Source organism: Somniosus microcephalus, chromosome 4 (genome assembly GCF_052327205.1).
Source record: "Somniosus microcephalus isolate GS21.2 chromosome 4, FLI_Smic_1.0, whole genome shotgun sequence".
Taxonomy (NCBI): domain Eukaryota; kingdom Metazoa; phylum Chordata; class Chondrichthyes; order Squaliformes; family Somniosidae; genus Somniosus; species Somniosus microcephalus.
The window spans coordinates 41,760,207-41,779,332 of record NC_140990.1 but is presented as its reverse complement, the minus strand read 5'-3'; the positions used below and the strand labels follow the sequence as shown (position 1 = coordinate 41,779,332).

Sequence of the window (19,126 nt, the reverse complement as noted above, 5' to 3'; positions counted from 1 at the left end):
CAAAAAGCACTGAAGAGATGCCTGGGGTTTTTCTCTTACTACGCTCAGTGGGTGCCCAACTATGCAGACAAAGCCAGACCCCTCATCAAGTCCACCTCCTTCCCCCTGACATCAGAGGTGGGTGCAGCCTTCACTCTTATCAAGAGTGATATTGCGAAGGCCAGAATGCACGCAGTGGATGAGTCCATCCCTTTCCAAGTGGAGAGCGATGCGTCCGACTTCGCCCTAGCTGCAACCCTTAACCAGGCGGGGAGACCCATGGCCTTTTTCTCAAGGACCCTCCAGGGCCCCGAGATTCGACACTCCTCTGTCGAAAAGGAGGCCCAGGCTATTGTGGAAGTGGTGCGGCACTGGAGGCATTACCTGGCCGGAAAACGATTTACCCTTCTCACTGACCAGCGTTCTGTTGCTTTTATGTCCAATAATAAGCAGAGGGGCAAAATCAAGAACGACAAGATCTTGAGGTGGAGAATTGAACTCTCCACCTACAATTACAATAGCTTGTACCGGCCCGGGAAACTCAATGAGCCCCCAGATGCTCTATCATGAGGTACATGCGCCAATGTGCAGGTTGATAGACTGCGGACCCTCCACAATGACCTCTGCCACCCCGGGGCCACCAGATTCTGCCACTTCATTAAGGCCCACAACCTGTCCTACTCCATCGAGGAGGTCAGGACTATGACCAGGAACTGCCAAACCTGTGCCGAATGCAAACCGCATTTTTATAGGCCAGACAGAGCACACCTGATCAAGGCTACCTGCCCCTTCGAGCGCTTGAGCATCGACTTTAAGGGGCCTCTCCCTTCCTCTGACCGCAACGTGTACTTCCTCAACATAGTTGATGGGTACTCCTGTTTTCCCTTTGTCATCCCTTGCCCAGACATGACCAGTACGACGGTCATCAAATGCCTGAATGACCTCTTCGCCTTGTTCGGGTTCCCTAGCTATATACATAGCAACCGGGGCTCCTCTTTCATGAGCGACGAACTTCAGCAGTATCTGCTCACGAGAGGTATTGCTACGAGCAGGACCACCAGCTACAACCCCCGGGGGAACGGCCAGGTGGAAAGAGAGAAATCTAAGGGCCTTCCGACCTCTCGCTGGCAGGAGGTCCTCCCTGCGGCGCTCCACTCCATCCGGTCACTGCTTTGTACTGCCACTCATGCCACCCCTCATGAGCAAATGTTCGTTTTCCCCAGGAAGTCCACATCGGGAACCTCGCTACCGACATGGCTGACTTCTCCTGGGCCCGTCCTACTGCAGAGGCACGTGAGGACCCATAAAACGGACCCCCTGGTCGAGAGGGTGAACCTCCTACATGCCAACCCCCAGTATGCCGACGTGGCATACCCAGACGGGCGGGAGGACACGGTCTCCATACGAGACCTCGCACCCTCGGGCGCCCCTGAATCACCACCATTATTCCCCACCACTTCTCCCAACCCAACCCCTGTAGACGGCATGCCGGAGCCCCAGGACCCTTCGTTGACCACTCAGACACCAGATTCGACGTTGGATACTGCACCACCGCCGCCGCTGCTGCTACGACGATCAGGATGGCATACAAGGCCTCCTGATAGACTTACCTACATGAACTTTTAGCACACTTCACCCCGCCGGACTCAATTTTAAACAAGGGGTGAATGTGGTAAACCACTGTTATTGTTTTCATTGTTGTTCACTGTGGTTCACTACTGTTATCGTTATTGGCACATTGTTACCTCTTGCTACTCACCGTGTACCAATGCATGCCTCAGCTGGCTCCGCCTGCGTGACCTGGTATAAAGTTGGCTGCTCGGCAGCCCACTTCCTTCTTGGGACCAGTCGCCCACGAGAGGCATGCTCTGTTCTTTAGTTAATAAAAACCTTTTCATTACTATCCTAATTCATCACCTTTTATGGAATAATTGATAAGCGTATCAACAGCGCATTGTGGATTTCAAATATTAATCTTCAATTCATTCCAAAATAGACACAACTTTTGGAGAAACAGCTTTTAACTCACTGCCCGGGGCCTGGGTCAAAAGAATAAATATTGTGACCTTCCGCCCTCTGGTGGATATTCTGAGAACTGTACAGATGCCTGTGAACAGGGTGAGAAATCCCGTGTTTGCTCACTGACCTGTCTGCAGTTTCTGTTTAATGGAAGTTGTGTTGGAGCTGTTCTGAATAAATGTACAGAGAAGCAGCAAAGGTTTTACATCGTTAAACTAAAAACTGGTTGAAGGAAGTTCAGAGGATTACGGGTGAGGAGCAGAGACAAGGCATGAGAAGGGACAGGCAGGGAAAGGGCATCGAAAGACATGAGGGGAGGTAAGACGCCACCGATGGATTTGTGAAGTTTTTTAAAATTATAAATGGGAGTTGAAATCACCAATATAATTACGCCAGTGGAGTTCACCTGGTGTTGTTGAGTATTGTGTTTTTTGCCCTTTTAAGAATGTCCCTGTGACTGTCACTGTGGAGGCTGAATTGTCGCTGCTGTTTATGGGTGTGAGAGCGCCCCCTGGTGAGCACTAACTGGAACTTTCAGTGTGGTTTTTTGTACGGGATCCGCAATATCTCTGCAGCAGTGTGGGGCTCATGGCACAGACATACACGGCGATGTTGGAGATCAGGGCTTTGCCGATCGTTTGCTCGGTAATCTTGGTAGTTCGATGGTACGTAGAAGAGAATCGGTCAGTGAAGTCGGGGTTCCAGTTTACTATCCCTTTCATAAGATGAATCACATACTGTGGAGGCTGCCCGGGCTGCTGACTGTACCAGAACAGAGAAGGGCTTCTGTCGCCTGTTTTCAAGGTGCAGGTGAGTGTGACATTACTTTCCTCTTCAACCGTCATTTCAGGGATCGGCTGTTCCACTGTGTCTTGGTGGCTCCATTCTAACATAGAATAATAGTAACAGTCATATCATCAACATCACCATTATCATCACCATCATCATCCTCAGGATCATCTAACCAATTATCACAGCTGGGTTACAGCAGTCAGGAGGAGAATGGATGTTCACTGGGGAGGAAATCCTTACTGAGAAGTGATGTAATGATGAGGAGCGGTGTGAGTCGGTTCCACATGATGCTCCCTGAGTCTGTAACGCTGCAGTCCGGGAAATCCTCTGTCGGAGCAGAAATGCAGATCACCGTCCCACTGCACAGCTGATCCAACCAATGACAAACAGGGAACAGAGGCAGCAATCTCTCCAATAACACAGGGCAGGCAAGGCGGGTCAGAGCGAGAGCAGCAAACCGAAGCTCTGGGCGGGGCTTCCGCGGGCGGTGTTGTCACACGTGAGATCCACCTGTGAGGAACTGAATTGAACAATAATGGCCCCTTCGCATATGATATAACTCTGCCTCTCTATAAGGGTTGCGCCATTTGCACATTCGTTACAAATACGGGGCACGCAGGCTCGCGACATGAATTGCTGAATTATTATATTATTCAATAATTACCGAAATCTTCAACAGTGATGTGGGTTAAAACCAGGGGTTGAGACTAGCGCTGGGAAATAGAACACACTGCAAACGATCCCAAGGTTCTGCAGGCACACTGATCATTAACACTAAACTAACTTGTGAAATTAATAAACTGTAAGGGATTGCATGACATTAATGAGCATTAATATGACGTAAAAAAACAATTTCACGTTAATTATGTTGAGAAAGTGTCAGTATGTATTGGTTGGTGTAAGGTGACCGGCGGTGGGAATCCGCGCTCTGTCAGCGCCATCTGGTGTCTGGGTTTAAAGTATCTCCTTTGAGCTGATCTCACAGAACGCGGTTTCTGCACAAGGTGTCCCGAGGCCCTTCTCACTGCGGGCCTCAGTGCACAGTCGTGCACGGCGCTGTCAGCGAGCTGCAGCTCAGTCAGGGGCCTCTCTCGGCCTAGATCTGCCGACAGTCAATTTACACAGATCGATAGGATCCAACATTAAGCGGAGCTTCACTTTAGTGATTATCTCCCTGAATTTCTTAGTGGTGTGGTCACAATCGCTGTTTATCGGGAATATTTTACATCGTAGATACATAATATTTATTGATATATTATTATGTTATGTTAGATTATGTTATGCTACATATTGTATTTTATTATATTGTATTATATTATATTATGTAATATTATATCATGTTATGTTATATTACATTGTATTGTGTTATATTGTATTGTATACTATATTCTACAGTATTGTATTATATTTTATTATGATATGTTATGTTATGTTATATTATATTAAATTGTATTGTATTAATTATAATCAACTGCGCTGTATTAATTAGATTAGATTATATCTACAGACTCTTCTCAGGTGCCACTGGCAGTGAAGAGGTATGGCAGTCTCCCGAGTCAGTGGTTGTTCCCGAGGGACACACTGCATCGTTGACCTGTTCCACCACAATCTTAGGACGGATCCTACAATGGTACAGACAATACCCGCGGCGAACAGTGCAGCACCTGGCGACCGCTACCAGCGATCAGAGCAGGATCCCGGCTCGGTTCAGTTCAGTAGAGAAGCGCAGTGCTCTGACTGTTAGCGACGCTCGAGTGACAGACACCGCCACCTATTTCTGTGCGGTGGAGACACAATGCAGCAAAGATCAGCACAAACTTTACAACAACTGCAGGCTGTGCCATTATCAGAGCGCTCAGTTTTTTCTAACAATGGGAGCCACCACCAATCTCCCAGTAAGTGAAGCCTGCTCCTGAATTCAGTTTTCTCTTTAATATCAGACGAGAAGGGTCAACATATTATAAAAATGCTTCTATTTTCTGTCGAACTCAAAACCAGGCATCATGTGCTCACATATTCCTTACTGATAATAATGGTCGTGCTGCCCAGTGAGTCTGTGTTTAAATGTTTCGTGGGTTATCTTTACTGCCAGACTGACAGTCTGTGTTTTGTTACATGAACGAGTGGCGCAGACTCAGTGTCCCAGGATCCGTCTGAATGAACGGTTGTGGAAGAACAGACCCTGATACTCAGCTGTAGTTTCACCACATACGATAGGTTTCCCTACCTCCACTGGTCCATCTAGTATTCCTGGTAATCTCCGTGATATTTACTGACGAGATATTGCTCGGGACAGGGAGACAAGTCACCAGATTTCCCTGATCAGTTCTCCGCTGATTTGGTCAAAGACAAAGACAACCATATCATCTTTGATACAGAAACCTGACAGTCTTTGGTCTCTGTGGGCTTGAGGTCAAAGTAAACCACAGATACAAACACAAAGAACATTTAATGGAGCTGTAAATACTCGCTGAGGTTTGTGTACGGGGCCTTTGCTTGTATCTGACGCTATGCCTCACTGCACAGTGATAGACCGCCCCGTCCTCCACACTCAAGCCACTTATATTGAAGTAACCGTGCTTTCTAGATGTGTTAGAATCCGCCAGATATTCTCCTGAGTCTTCTTCACCCTTATGTGCTACTAGTTTGCTAATTATCCAGCTTGGATGCTGTGCCGGTTTCTGTCGGTACCATTGCATAGTGTAAATATTCGGGGCTGTATATTCGGAATCTAACTGCACCGAACTCTCTTCTGACACGGCGATCGTCACCAGAGACTGTGTTGCTGGATCTGCTCATAGTCCGCCTGTGAAGATAGGGAACAAAACAGCAGACGGTTAAACTGGATCGATCTAAACTTGTGTCTCTAGCCTCCCTAATACCCAGCTGCCCATCATGTGGATATTTCTCATGAGTAATTGCATTAAATCCTTACACAAGATCTTTGCATCAATCGGTTAACGTGTGTTATTTTATATCATCCAGTACTTACTGTCGAACACAGCCGCAAGTATTATTAGCAACACGAGTGACTCGATCCGTCGCAATGAATTGGACTGGAATGAGGCAGAGATTGAGGAGAGCGGTAATCCGGGCTGTTCAGCTCATTGTTCCACCCGCACACCGCAGGGGGCTGACTTCGTTATGACGTCACTCAGACTACCGATTGGCTTTGGCGTTTGCATCACGTGACTTTCTAAGCCCGCTGCTTCAGTTTGGTTCCCTCTGCTGGCGGATTCTGTTATATCGATTTAGTATGAGGTGATTGAGGGGAATTAGCATTTGTTGATCATATATAAAAACACGTGAGTCAGATATTGTGTCTCAAAAACCTATATTATAGCTGATTAAACACTGTATTTCTTATACTTCCTTCATTTCCGTCTCACTCTATTTGGTCCCAGTCACTGTCTCAGTGAGCAGTAGCAGGTTTACCACAGGCTTCTCGAGACCCAACCATCGCCCTTTCCGTTCCATCAGCTCCGAGTGCAGCTGAGCGACACCGCGCACTTTCTGCGGTTACACAGAGCCCTGAATTCGCAGCCCCACCCACAGCTTCCGTTTGCTGCTCTCGCTCTGACCCGCCTTGCCAGCCCCGTGTTATTGGAGAGATTGCGGCCTCTGTTCCTTGTTTGGCATTGGTTGGATCAGCAGTGCAGTTGGTGGGGTTCTTTATTTCTGCTCCGACAAAGTCTTTTCCGGACTGCAGAGTTACAGACTCAGGGAAATCATGCAGAACCGTATCGCACCGCTCCTCATCATTATATCACTTCTCAGTAAGTATTTCTTTCCCAGTAAAAATGAATTCTCCCCCTGACTCCTGTAACCCCGATGTTATTATTGGTGAAATGACGATGAATATGTTGATTGAGATGATGATGATGGTGGTGAGTATTGCTATTATTTCATGCTAGAATGGAGCCACCAAGACACAGTGGAACAGCCGGTCCCTGAAATGACGGTTGAAGAGGAAAATAATGTCACTCTAACCTGCACCTTGAAATCAAGCGACAGTAGAACTTATGTGGTCTGGTACAGTCAGCACCCCGGGCAGACCGCACAGTACCTGGTTCGTATTATCGGAGTGAATGTAAAAAGAAACCCAGACATCACTGGGGAGTGACCTTGAACCAATAGGAACCACTGACGAGGTCTATTCCGGTCCGGGATCAGGCTTTTAACGGGAGCGACTGGTTCGGACTCAAATCAAAAAAAATCAAATCAAATCAACTTTTATTGTCATTGTTAGTGCACAAGTGCAGTACAACGAAATGTAGGCTTGCGGCTCCCGAGAGTGTACAATTTGGATTAGGACACTTAACATTTCAACATACATTTGTACATATATATTAGCATAAATATGACCATAATAAAGTGCATCGGCAGATGTGCAGGCTTTAGTGTTTATTTGTGGAGTTCAGTAGGATGACAGCCCTGGGAAAGAAGCTGTTCCTAAATCTGGTCGTACGGGTGCGAATGCATCTGTAGCGTCTTCCAGATGGTAGGAGGGCGAACAGACTGTGACTGGGGTGGGTAGGGTCTTTGATGATGGACCGTGCCCTCCGTAGGCAGCGTTTCTGATATATATGTTCTATGGTCGGTAGCCGGGTGCCGGTAATGCGTTGGGCAGTTTTGACTACCCGTTGCAGGGCTTTCCGGTCATGGGAGCTACAGCTGCCGTACCATACCGTGATACAGTTTGTCAGGATGCTCTCTATAGTGCAGCGGTAGAAGTTAGAGAGGATCGGGGGTGACAGATTACATCCCTTCAGCCTCCTCAAGAAATATAGGCGCTGCTGGGCCTTCTTCACCAGAGAGGAGCTGTTGAGGGACCAGGAGAGGTCTTCCGTGATGTGGACTCCGAGGAACTTAAAGCTGGCCACCCTTTCCACTTCCGCCCCATTGATGTGGATGCGGCTATTCAGTGCCTGGGTTGTGTTTGGGGTGCTTATTGTCGGTAAGGATTAGTCCAATCATGTCGTGTTCAAACTAAAGTGTTAATATTATTTAACTGACACCTTTTAGTACTCGATCCATAACTTTAAGGGAAAACAGCTGATCAGAAGCAGAAAGGACAGTTTAACCGATCGGTTCATTCTGTGATCGATCTTTCGGGCCGATTGGATTCTGCAGTTTGTTTTCTCGGCCGCTCCTGGAAACAGTTGTGTGACAGTTTGATCTGAGGTTAATCTGGTTTCCTCTCGGCGTGTGTTTGAGCGCCTGAAAGCGCGCTGCTCATTGTGGCTGCATCTGCCGCGATTCTACACAACCCCTACAGACAGGAGCTCCGCCCTACAGTCCAATGGCAGTTTTTGTACAGGGCTCTGACTGCTTTCCATCACTGTGAGTCTCAGGGCGCAGTAATACACGGCAGCGTCAGTCAGCTGTAGCCCCGAGATGGTTAAACTGGTGAATTTAGTCGGGGTCTGGAGCTCAGCAGAGAAACGGGTTTTAGCAAATTCTGCTTTATCTTCAGCACCGCCCGAGTATTTGCTCAGTATAAACACGGGCTGTGTGTCTGGGTGTTGCCGGTACCAGTATAAAAAATAGCCGCTCTGTGTAGTATCATAGGTAGAGTTTAAAGTCACCGCTTCTCCTTCTGTCTTAACTCCTGAGGACAGCGGCTGAGTGACAGAATCTCCAAGACTCAGGTCTGAAAAACATGTTCAAACAGGAAAAGATCAGACCGGCGGGTGTTTAAAATTCAGATTCAAAACATGTTAGAAATGAGAGAAAAGCTGAAATGTGTTTGGTCCACAATTACCTGTCAGAACTGCCCCCCACACAACCCAGATGCTGAGTAGCCGCATTGTCGCTGTCCGCTCTGTAAAAGAGAGTGTTGGATATTTGAAGACTCCCGTTCTAATCCCCGCCCTCAAAAACCTGCTGTCGTGTCTCAGGATGCTCTGACCTCACTTCCGAGTGGCCCCAGTGGTGCTGTGAGACCGGTCGGTGGTGAGCTGGCTGTCAGTGAATGGAAACACCCCGAGCTACATAGCTACATGGTTCTGCTTTTAGAGACCGGTGGGATTGAACCCTTGTCTGTTTATTGTAACCGGGAAGCAGAGGGTTGCTAACGGGATTATTTTATTCCGGGGTCAATTCGTTCTCTAGAATTTGGTTCGCCTTACCTTCAGGATACTGGTAATCACGACTCCAGTGAGCTTTCCCTAACGATTCAGTGAAATAACGATTCCGTAATTTATTGGAGTGATTTATAGATGCGTGATATTAGAACGATGATATCTGCTGTTACTGAACAAACAATTGAACAGACTTAAAGAATAAACTCTCCCTGTAATTTAAACAGCGTTTCGAACACTGACCCCTTTTGTTGTTTGTATCTAAAATGTCTTTAATTCTATCTGTTGATTTCAGACCTTATTTCTGCCAGTAATTAATTCTTTAAAGATTCATAATCATCAGATTTTGGATTTGCAATGAAGGAGAATGGAGGGAGCGGCGCATCGGCGCTTTTCAGCAATTTACCGCTCATTCGCTTAAAGTCCCCGGGAGCAGAGCGGGGGAGCGGGTTCAAAGCCTCCAGGGTGAGATGTAGGGCGGATCCTCGATAACAAGAGCTCAACACCAGCAGAGCGTGAAAAACTGTCCTTACAATTTTCACTCATAGTAGAAAAGGACGTGGCGCTGAAAAACAAACACAGCACGCCCCGTAAACATCGATCTCCACCATCGGTGCAGTTAATGGCTTCAGAAATCAGGCCTCATTCACATTTTAATATTCCTTTCCCCATCTTCTACACCCTTCCACTCTCTGGTCCTGCCTACTGTTTAGTGTCAGAATTCAATTCTTCAACATCATGAATGTCTTTTCGTGATGATTATTGCCCGACATACCAACACAGCTGTGGTAAACCACTGTTATTGTTTTCATTGTTGTTCACTGTGGTTCACTACTGTTATCGTTATTGGCACATTGTTACCTCTTGCTACTCACTGTGTACCAATGCATGCCTCAGCTGGCTCCGCCTACGTGACCTGGTATAAAGGTGGCTCCTCGGCAGCCCACTTCCTTCTTGGGACCAGTCGCCCACGAGAGGCATGCTCTGTTCTTTAGTTAATAAAAACCTTTTCATTACTATCCTAATTCATCGCCTTTTATGGAATAATTGATAAGCGTATCAATTTTATTAACTAAAATTAAAACGTCGGGACCTGAGCAGCAACAACAGCAACAGCAGCAGGCGTTGCTGCGAGCCCTCAGACCAGCATGCCTGGACCTCGACCCTCAAGCGGCGGGTTCAGCTACCAATTTCGAACACTGGCTGAGCTGCTTTGAATCCTTCCTAGAAGCCTCTGCCGTGACATCGGAGGAGAACAAATTTAAAGTTCTGACCGCCCAGGTGAGCCCTCAAGTATATACACTCATCCGGGATGCTACTACGTACACGGCAGCTCTCGACCTGCTAAAAGGCAATACAAGCGCCCAGTGAATACGATTTACGCCAGACACCTCCTGGGATCCCGCAGGCAGCAACCGGGGGAATCGGGAGAGACATTTTTACGGGCGTTACAGACACTCTGCAGGGACTGCGACTGTAAGGCGGTAACGGCTGTTGCGCACGCGGAGGGACTTATCTGTGATGCCTTCGTTAAGGGCCTCCAGTCCGACTACTCCCGGCAGAGACTGCTCGAAAGCAAGGAGCTAGACCTGAAGATGGCCGTAGCCCTCGCGCTCTCACTAGATGCGGCCCACCAAAACCTCGAAGCATACTCACGTAACGGTGCTGCGCCATGGCCATCGTGACCTTGGGACATGGGACTGCCGCCCCCGGTACCAACTACTGCAGCAATGTCCCGAAATCAACTGGGACCGCCGCCCCCGGTACCAACTACTGCAATGATGTCCCATAACCAGGCCCAAAAATGCTACTTCTGTGGCCTGTTAAAACACCCTAGAGCGCGCTGCCTGGCGAAGACCGCTACCTGCTGTGGCTGCGGGAAGAAAGGCCATTACGCCAACACCTGCAGAGGGAAACCCGTGAACGCCAGCAGCGCCGTGTGTGAACCGTGGGGGCAGCCATCTTCTCCACCATTTTGTGCACCGCCGGCCGTGTGGGGATCGGAATCATGGCCGCCGCCATTTTGCCCACCGCACTCAACTGCCATTTTGTCTGCAGACTCGACCACCGTCTCGTCTGACGACCATATCGGCTCACTCAGCCATACACTGGCCTCCGTTACGCTGGATCAAGCTCTCCCTCATCATCTGTCCAGGTCCATAATGGACATTACGGTAAATGGCCGCGCCACTACTTGCCTGTTTGACAGCGGGAGCACGGAGAGTTTTATTCACCCCGACACGGTGCGTAGCCACTCCCTCACCGTCCTGCCAATGCGCCATCAGATTTCTATGGCGTCCAAGTCTCATTCAATGGACGTCGGCGGCTACGGTGTGGTGACCCTTTCGGTTAGGGGCACCGAATATAAAAATTTTAAACTTCGTGTCCTGCCCCGTCTTTGCGCTGCCGTTCTGCTGGGGTTGGATTTTCAGTGCCACCTCAAAAGTGTCACATTGGCATACGGTGGACCCCTCCCCCCACTCACAGTCTGCAACCAACAGTTTTAAAATCACCCGCCGCGCACCACTTGCAGTCTTTCCACACTCAAAGTCCCCCCCCTCCCCTGTTCGCTAACCTCACCCACGACTGTAAACCCATCGCTACCAAGAGCAGGCGGTACAGTGCCGGGGACAGAGCTTTTATTAGCGCTGAGGTGGAGTGGCTCCTGAAGGAGGGCATTATCGAAGGGAGCACCAGCCCCTGGCGAGCCCAGGTTGTAGTCGTTAAGACCGCCGATAAACGCCACCTGGTCATTGACTACAGCCAAACCATAAACCGGTACACCCAGCTGGACGCATACTCCCTTCCCCGCATATCTGATATGGTCAATCAGATTGCGCAATACAGGGTATTCTCCACCATTGACCTTAAGTCAGCATACCACCAACTCCCTATCCACCATGAGGACAGCCAGTATACTGCCTTCGAGGCAAACGGCCGCCTCTACCACTTCCTTAGGGTTCCTTTCGGCGTCACCAACGGGGTTTCGGTCTTCCAAAGGGAGATGGACCGGATGGTCGACCAGAACGCGCTGCAGGCCACCTTTCCCTATCTGGATAACGTCACCATCTGCGGCCACGACCAGCAGGACCATGACGTTAATCTAGCGAAATTCCTCCGTACGGCCCAGTGGCTGAATCTAACATACAATAAGGAGAAATGTATGTTTCACACCAAGCGCCTTGCCATCCTCGGCTGCGTAGTGGAGAATGGAGTCATTGGGCCCGACCCCGACAGAATGCGCCCCTTATGGAGCTCCCCCTCCCCCACTGCCAAAAAGCACTGAAGAGATGCCTGGGGTTTTTCTCTTACTACGCTCAGTGGGTGCCCAACTATGCAGACAAAGCCAGACCCCTCATCAAGTCCACCTCCTTCCCCCTGGCATCAGAGGTGGGTGCAGCCTTCACTCTTATCAAGAGTGATATTGCGAAGGCCACAATGCACGCAATGGATGAGTCCATCCCTTTCCAAGTGGAGAGCGATGCGTCCGACTTCGCCCTAGCTGCAACCCTTAACCAGGCGGGGAGACCCATGGCCTTTTTCTCAAGGACCCTCCAGGGCCCCGAGATTCGACACTGCTCTGTCGAAAAAGAGGCCCAGGCTATTGTGGACGTGGTGCGGCACTGGAGGCATTACCTGGCCGGAAAACGATTTACCCTTCTCACTGACCAGCGTTCTGTTGCTTTTATGTCCAATAATAAGCAGATGGGCAAAATCAAGAACGATAAGATCTTGAGGTGGAGAATTGAACTCTCCACCTACAATTACGATAGCTTGTACCGGCCCGGGAAACTCAATGAGCCCCCAGATGCTCTATCACGAGATACATGCGCCAATGTGCAGGTTGATAGACTGCGGACCCTCCACAATGACCTCTGCCACCCCGGGGCCACCAGCTTCTGCCACTTCATTGAGGCCCGCAACCTGTCCTACTCCATCGAGGAGGTCAGGACTATGACCAGGAACTGCCAAACCTGTGCCGAATGCAAACCGCATTTTTATAGGCCAGACAGAGCACACCTGATCAAGGCTACCTGCCCCTTCGAGCGCTTGAGCATCGACTTTAAGGGGCCTCTCCCTTCCTCTGACCGCAACGTGTACTTCCTCAACATAGTTGATGAGTACTCCTGTTTTCCCTTTGCCATCCCTTGCCCAGACATGACCAGTACCACGGTCATCAAATGCCTGAATGACCTCTTCACCTTGTTCGGGTTCCCTAGCTATATACATAGCGACCGGGGCTCCTCTTTCATGAGCGACGAACTTCAGCAGTATCTGCTCACGAGAGGTATTGCTACGAGCAGAACCACCAGCGACAACCCCCGGGGGAACGGCCAGGTGGAAAGAGAGAAATCTAAGGGCCTTCCGACCTCTCGCTGGCAGGAGGTCCTCCCTGCGGCGCTCCACTCCATCCGGTCACTGCTTTGTACTGCCACTAATGCCACCCCTCATGAGCAAATGTTCATTTTCCCCAGGAAGTCCACATCGGGAACCTCGCTACCGATATGGCTGACTTCTCCTGGGCCCGTCCTACTGCAGAGGCACGTGAGGACCCATAAAACGGACCCCCTGGTCGAGAGGGTGAACCTCCTACACGCCAACCCCCAGTATGCCTACGTGGCATACCCAGACGGGCGGGAGGACACGGTCTCCATACGAGACCTCGCACCCTCGGGCGCCCCTGAATCACCACCGTTATTCCCCACCACTTCTCCCAACCCAACCCCTGTAGACGGCATGCTGGAGCCCCAGGACCCTTCGTTGACCACTCAGACACCAGATTCGACGTTGGATACTGCACCACCGCCGCCGCTGCTACGACGATCAGGATGGCATACAAGGCCTCCTGATAGACTTACCTACATGAACTTTTAGCACACTTCACCCCGCCGGACTCAATTTTAAACAAGGGGTGAATGTGGTAAACCACTGTTATTGTTTTCATTGTTGTTCACTGTGGTTCACTACTGTTATCGTTATTGGCACATTGTTACCCCTTGCTACTCACTGTGTACCAATGCATGCCTCAGCTGGCTCCGCCTACGTGACCTGGTATAAAGTTGGCTGCTCGGCAGCCCACTTCCTTCTTGGGACCAGTCGCCCACGAGAGGCATGCTCTGTTCTTTAGTTAATAAAAACCTTTTCATTACTATCCTAATTCATCACCTTTTATGGAATAATTCATAAGCGTATCAACAACGCATTGTGGATTTCAAATATTAATCTTCAATTCATTCCAAAATAGACACAACTTTTGGAGAAACAGCTTTTAACTCACTGCCCGGGGCCTGGGTCAAAAGAATAAATATTGTGACCTTCCGCCCTCTGGTGGATATTCTGAGAATTGTCCAGGTGTCTGTGAAAAGGGTGAGAAATCCCGTGTTTGCTCACTGACCTGTCTGCAGTTTCTGTTTATGGGAAGTTGTGTTGGAGCGGTTCTGAATAAATGTACAGAGAAGCAGCAAAGGTTTTACATCGCTAAACTAAAGACTGGTTGAAGGAAGTTCAGAGGATTACGGGTGAGGAGCAGAGACAAGGCATGAGAAGGGACAGGCAGGGAAAGGGCATCGAAAGACATGAGGGGAGGTAAGGCACCACCGATGGATTTGTGAAGTTTTTTAAAATTATAAATGGGAGTTGAAATCACCAATATAATTACGCCAGTGGAGTTCACCTGGTGTTGTTGAGTATTGTGTTTTTTGCCCTTTTAAGAATGTCCCTGTGACTGTCACTGTGGAGGCTGAATTGTCGCTGCTGTTTATGGGTGTGAGAGCGCCCCCTGGTGAGCACTAACTGGAACTTTCAGTGTGGTTTTTTGTACGGGATCCGCAATATCTCTGCAGCAGTGTGGGGCTCATGGCACAGACATACACGACGATGTTGGAGATCAGGGCTTTGCCGATCGTTTGCTCGGTAATCTTGGTAGTTCAATGGTACGTAGAAGAGAATCGGTCAGTGAAGTCGGGGTTCCAGTTTACTATCCCTCTCATAAGATGAATCACGTACTGTGGAGGCTGCCCGGGCTGCTGACTGTACCACAACAGATAAGGGCTTCTGTCGCCTGTTTTCAAGGTGCAGGTGAGTGTGACATTACTTTCCTCTTCAACCGTCATTTCAGGGACCGGCTGTTCCACTGTGTCTTGGTGGCTCCATTCTAACATAGAATAATAGTAACAGTCATATCATCAACATCACCATTATCATCACCATCATCATCCTCAGGATCATCTAACCAGTTATCACAGCTGGGTTACAGCAGTCAGGAGGAGAATGGATTTTCACTGGGGAGGAAATCCTTACTGAGAAGTGATGTAATGATGAGGAGCGGTGCGAGGCGGTTCCGCATGATGCTCCCTGAGTCTGTAACGCTGCAGTCCGGGAAATCCTCTGTCGGAGCAGAAATACAGATCACCGTCCCACTGCACAGCTGATCCAACCAATGACAAACAGGGAACAGAGGCAGCAATCTCTCCAATAACACAGGGCAGGCAAGGCGGGTCAGAGCGAGAGCAGCAAACCGAAGCTGTGGGCGGGGCTTCCGCGGGCGGGGCTTCCGCGGGCGGTGTTGTCACACGTGAGATTCACCTGTGAGGAACTGAATTGAACAATAATGGCCCCTTCGCATATGATATAACTCTGCCTCTCTATAAGGGTTGCGCCATTTGCACATTCGTTACAAATACGGGGCACGCAGGCTCGCGACATGAATTGCTGAATTATTATATTATTCAATAATTACCGAAATCTTCAACAGTGATGTGGGTTAAAACCAGGGGTTGAGACTAGCGCTGGGAAATAGAACACACTGCAAACGATCCCAAGGTTCTGCAGGCACACTGATCATTAACACTAAACTAACTTGTGAAATTAATAAACTGTAAGGGATTGCATGACATTAATGAGCATTAATATGACGTAAAAAAACAATTTCACGTTAATTTATGTTGAGAAAGTGTCAGTACGTATTGGTTGGTGTAAGGTGACCGGCGGTGGGAATCCGCGCTCTGTCAGCGCCATCTGGTGTCTGGGTTTAAAGTATCTCCTTTGAGCTGATCTCACAGAACGCGGTTTCTGCACAAGGTGTCCCGAGGCCCTTCTCACTGCGGGCCTCAGTGCACAGTAGTGCACGGCGCTGTCAGCGAGCTGCAGCTCAGTCAGGGGCCTCTCTCGGCCTAGATCTGCCGACAGTCAATTTACACAGATCGATAGGATCCGACATTAAGCGGAGCTTCACTTTAGTGATTATCTCCCTGAATTTCTTAGTGGTGTGGTCACAATCGCTGTTTATCGGGAATATTTTACATCGTAGATACATAATATTTATTGATATATTATTATGTTATGTTAGATTATGTTATGCTACATATTGTATTTTATTATATTGTATTATATTATATTATGTAATATTATATCATGTTATGTTATATTACATTGCATTGTGTTATATTGTATTGTATACTATATTCTACAGTATTGTATTATATTTTATTATGATATGTTATGTTATGTTATATTATATTAAATTGTATTGTATTAATTATAATCAACTGCGCTGTATTAATTAGATTAGATTATATCTACACACTCTTCTCGGGTGCCACTGGCAGTGAAGAGGTATGGCAGTCTCCCGAGTCAGTGGTTGTTCCCGAGGGACACACTGCATCGTTGACCTGTTCCACCACAATCTTAGGACGGATCCTACAATGGTACAGACAATACCCGAGGCGAACCGTGCAGCACCTGGCGACCGCTACCAGCGATCAGAGCAGGATCCCGGCTCGGTTCAGTTCAGTAGAGAAGCGCAGTGCTCTGACTGTTAGCGACGCTCGAGTGACAGACACCACCACCTATTTCTGTGCGGTGGAGACACAATGCAGCAAAGATCAGCACAAACTTTACAACAACTGCAGGCTGTGCCATTATCAGAGCGCTCAGTGTTTTCTAACAATGGGAGCCACCACCAATCTCCCAGTAAGTGAAGCCTGCTCCTGAATTCAGTTTTCTCTTTAATATCAGACGAGAAGGGTCAACATATTATAAAAATGCTTCTATTTTCTGTCGAACTCAAAACGAGGCATCATGTGCTCACATATTCCTTACTGATAATAATGGTCGTGCTGCCCAGTGAGTCTGTGTTTAAATGTTTCGTGGGTTATCTTTACTGCCAGACTGACAGTCTGTGTTTTGTTACATGAACGAGTGGCGCAGACTCAGTGTCCCAGGATCCGTCTGAATGAACGGTTGTGGAAGAACAGACCCTGATACTCAGCTGTAGTTTCACCACATACGATAGGTTTCCCTACCTCCACTGGTCCATCTAGTATTCCTGGTAATCTCCGTGATATTTACTGACGAGATATTGCTCGGGACAGGGAGACAAGTCACCAGATTTCCCTGATCAGTTCTCCGCTGATTTGGTCAAAGACAAAGACAACCATATCATCTTTGATACAGAAACCTGACAGTCTTTGGTCTCTGTGGGCTTGAGGTCAAAGTAAACCACAGATACAAACACAAAGAACATTTAATGGAGCTGTAAATACTCGCTGAGGTTTGTGTACGGGGCCTTTGCTTGTATTTGACGCTATGCCTCACTGCACAGTGATAGACCGCCCCGTCCTCCACACTCAAGCCACTTATATTGAAGTAACCGTGCTTTCTAGATGTGTTAGAATCCGCCAGATATTCTCCTGAGTCTTCTTCACCCTTATGTGCTACTAGTTTGCTAATTATCCAGCTTGGATGCTGTGCCGGTTTCTGTCGGTACCATTGCATAGTGTAAATATTCGGGGCTGTATATTCGGAATCTAACTGCACCGAACTCTCTTCTGACACGGCGATTGTCACCAGAGACTGTGTTGCTGGATCTGCACATAGTCCGCCTGTGAAGATAGGGAACAAAACAGCAGACGGTTAAACTGGATCGATCTAAACTTGTGTCTCTAGCCTCCCATCTACCCAGCTGCCCATCATGTGGATATTTCTCATGAGTAATTGCATTAAATCCTTACACAAGATCTTTGCATCAATCGGTTAACGTGTGTTATTTTATATCATCCAGTACTTACTGTCGAACACAGCCGCAAGTATTATTAGCAACACGAGTGACTCGATCCGTCGCAATGAATTGGACTGGAATGAGGCAGAGATTGAGGAGAGCGGTAATCCGGGCTGTTCAGCTCATTGGTCCACCCGCACCCCACAGGAGGCTGACTTCGTTATGACGTCACTCAGACTACCGATTGGCTTTGGCGTTTGCATCACGTGACTTTCTAAGCCCGCTGCTTCAGTTTGGTTCCCTCTGCTGGCGGATTCTGTTATATCGATTTAGTATGAGGTGATTGAGGGGAATTAGCATTTGTTGATCATATATAAAAACACGTGAGTCAGATATTGTGTCTCAAAAACCTATATTATAGCTGATTAAACACTGTATTTCTTATACTTCCTTCATTTCCGTCTCACTCTATTTGGTCCCAGTCACTGTCTCAGTGAGCAGTAGCAGGTTTACCACAGGCTTCTCGAGACCCAACCATCGCCCTTTCCGTTCCATCAGCTCCGAGTGCAGCTGAGCGACACCGCGCACTTTCTGCGGTTACACAGAGCCCTGAATTCGCAGCCCCACCCACAGCTTCCGTTTGCTGCTCTCGCTCTGACCCGCCTTGCCAGCCCCGTGTTATTGGAGAGATTGCGGCCTCTGTTCCTTGTTTGGCATTGGTTGGATCAGCAGTGCAGTTGGTGGGGTTCTTTATTTCTGCTCCGACAAAGCCTTTTCCGGACTGCAGAGTTACAGACTCAGGGAAATCATGCAGAACCGTATCGCACCGCTCCTCATCATTATATCACTTCTCAGTAAATATTTCTTTCCCAGTAAAAATGAATTCTCCCCCTGACTCCTGTAACCCCGATGTTATTATTGGTGAAATGACGATGAATATGTTGATTGAGATGATGATGATGGTGGTGAGTATTGCTATTATTTCATGCTAGAATGGAGCCACCAAGACACAGTGGAACAGCCGGTCCCTGAAATGACGGTTGAAGAGGAAAATAATGTCACTCTAACCTGCACCTTGAAATCAAGCGACAGTAGAACTTATGTGTTCTGGTACAGTCAGCACCCCGGGCAGACCGCACAGTACCTGGTTCGTATTATCGGAGTGAATGTAAAAAGAAACCCAGACATCACTGGGGAGTGACCTTGAACCAATAGGAACCACTGACGAGGTCTATTCCGGTCCGGGATCAGGCTT

General features: G+C 48.4%; 2 pseudogenes; one reads left to right on the top strand and one right to left on the bottom strand.

Moving 5' to 3' along the window:
- LOC147118720 (uncharacterized) overlaps positions 1–8,600 on the bottom strand; it is a 107,652-nt pseudogene extending 99,052 nt beyond the window's left edge.
- The window catches only part of LOC147118719 (uncharacterized), a 119,811-nt pseudogene that overhangs the window by 98,920 nt on the left and 1,765 nt on the right, over positions 1–19,126 (top strand).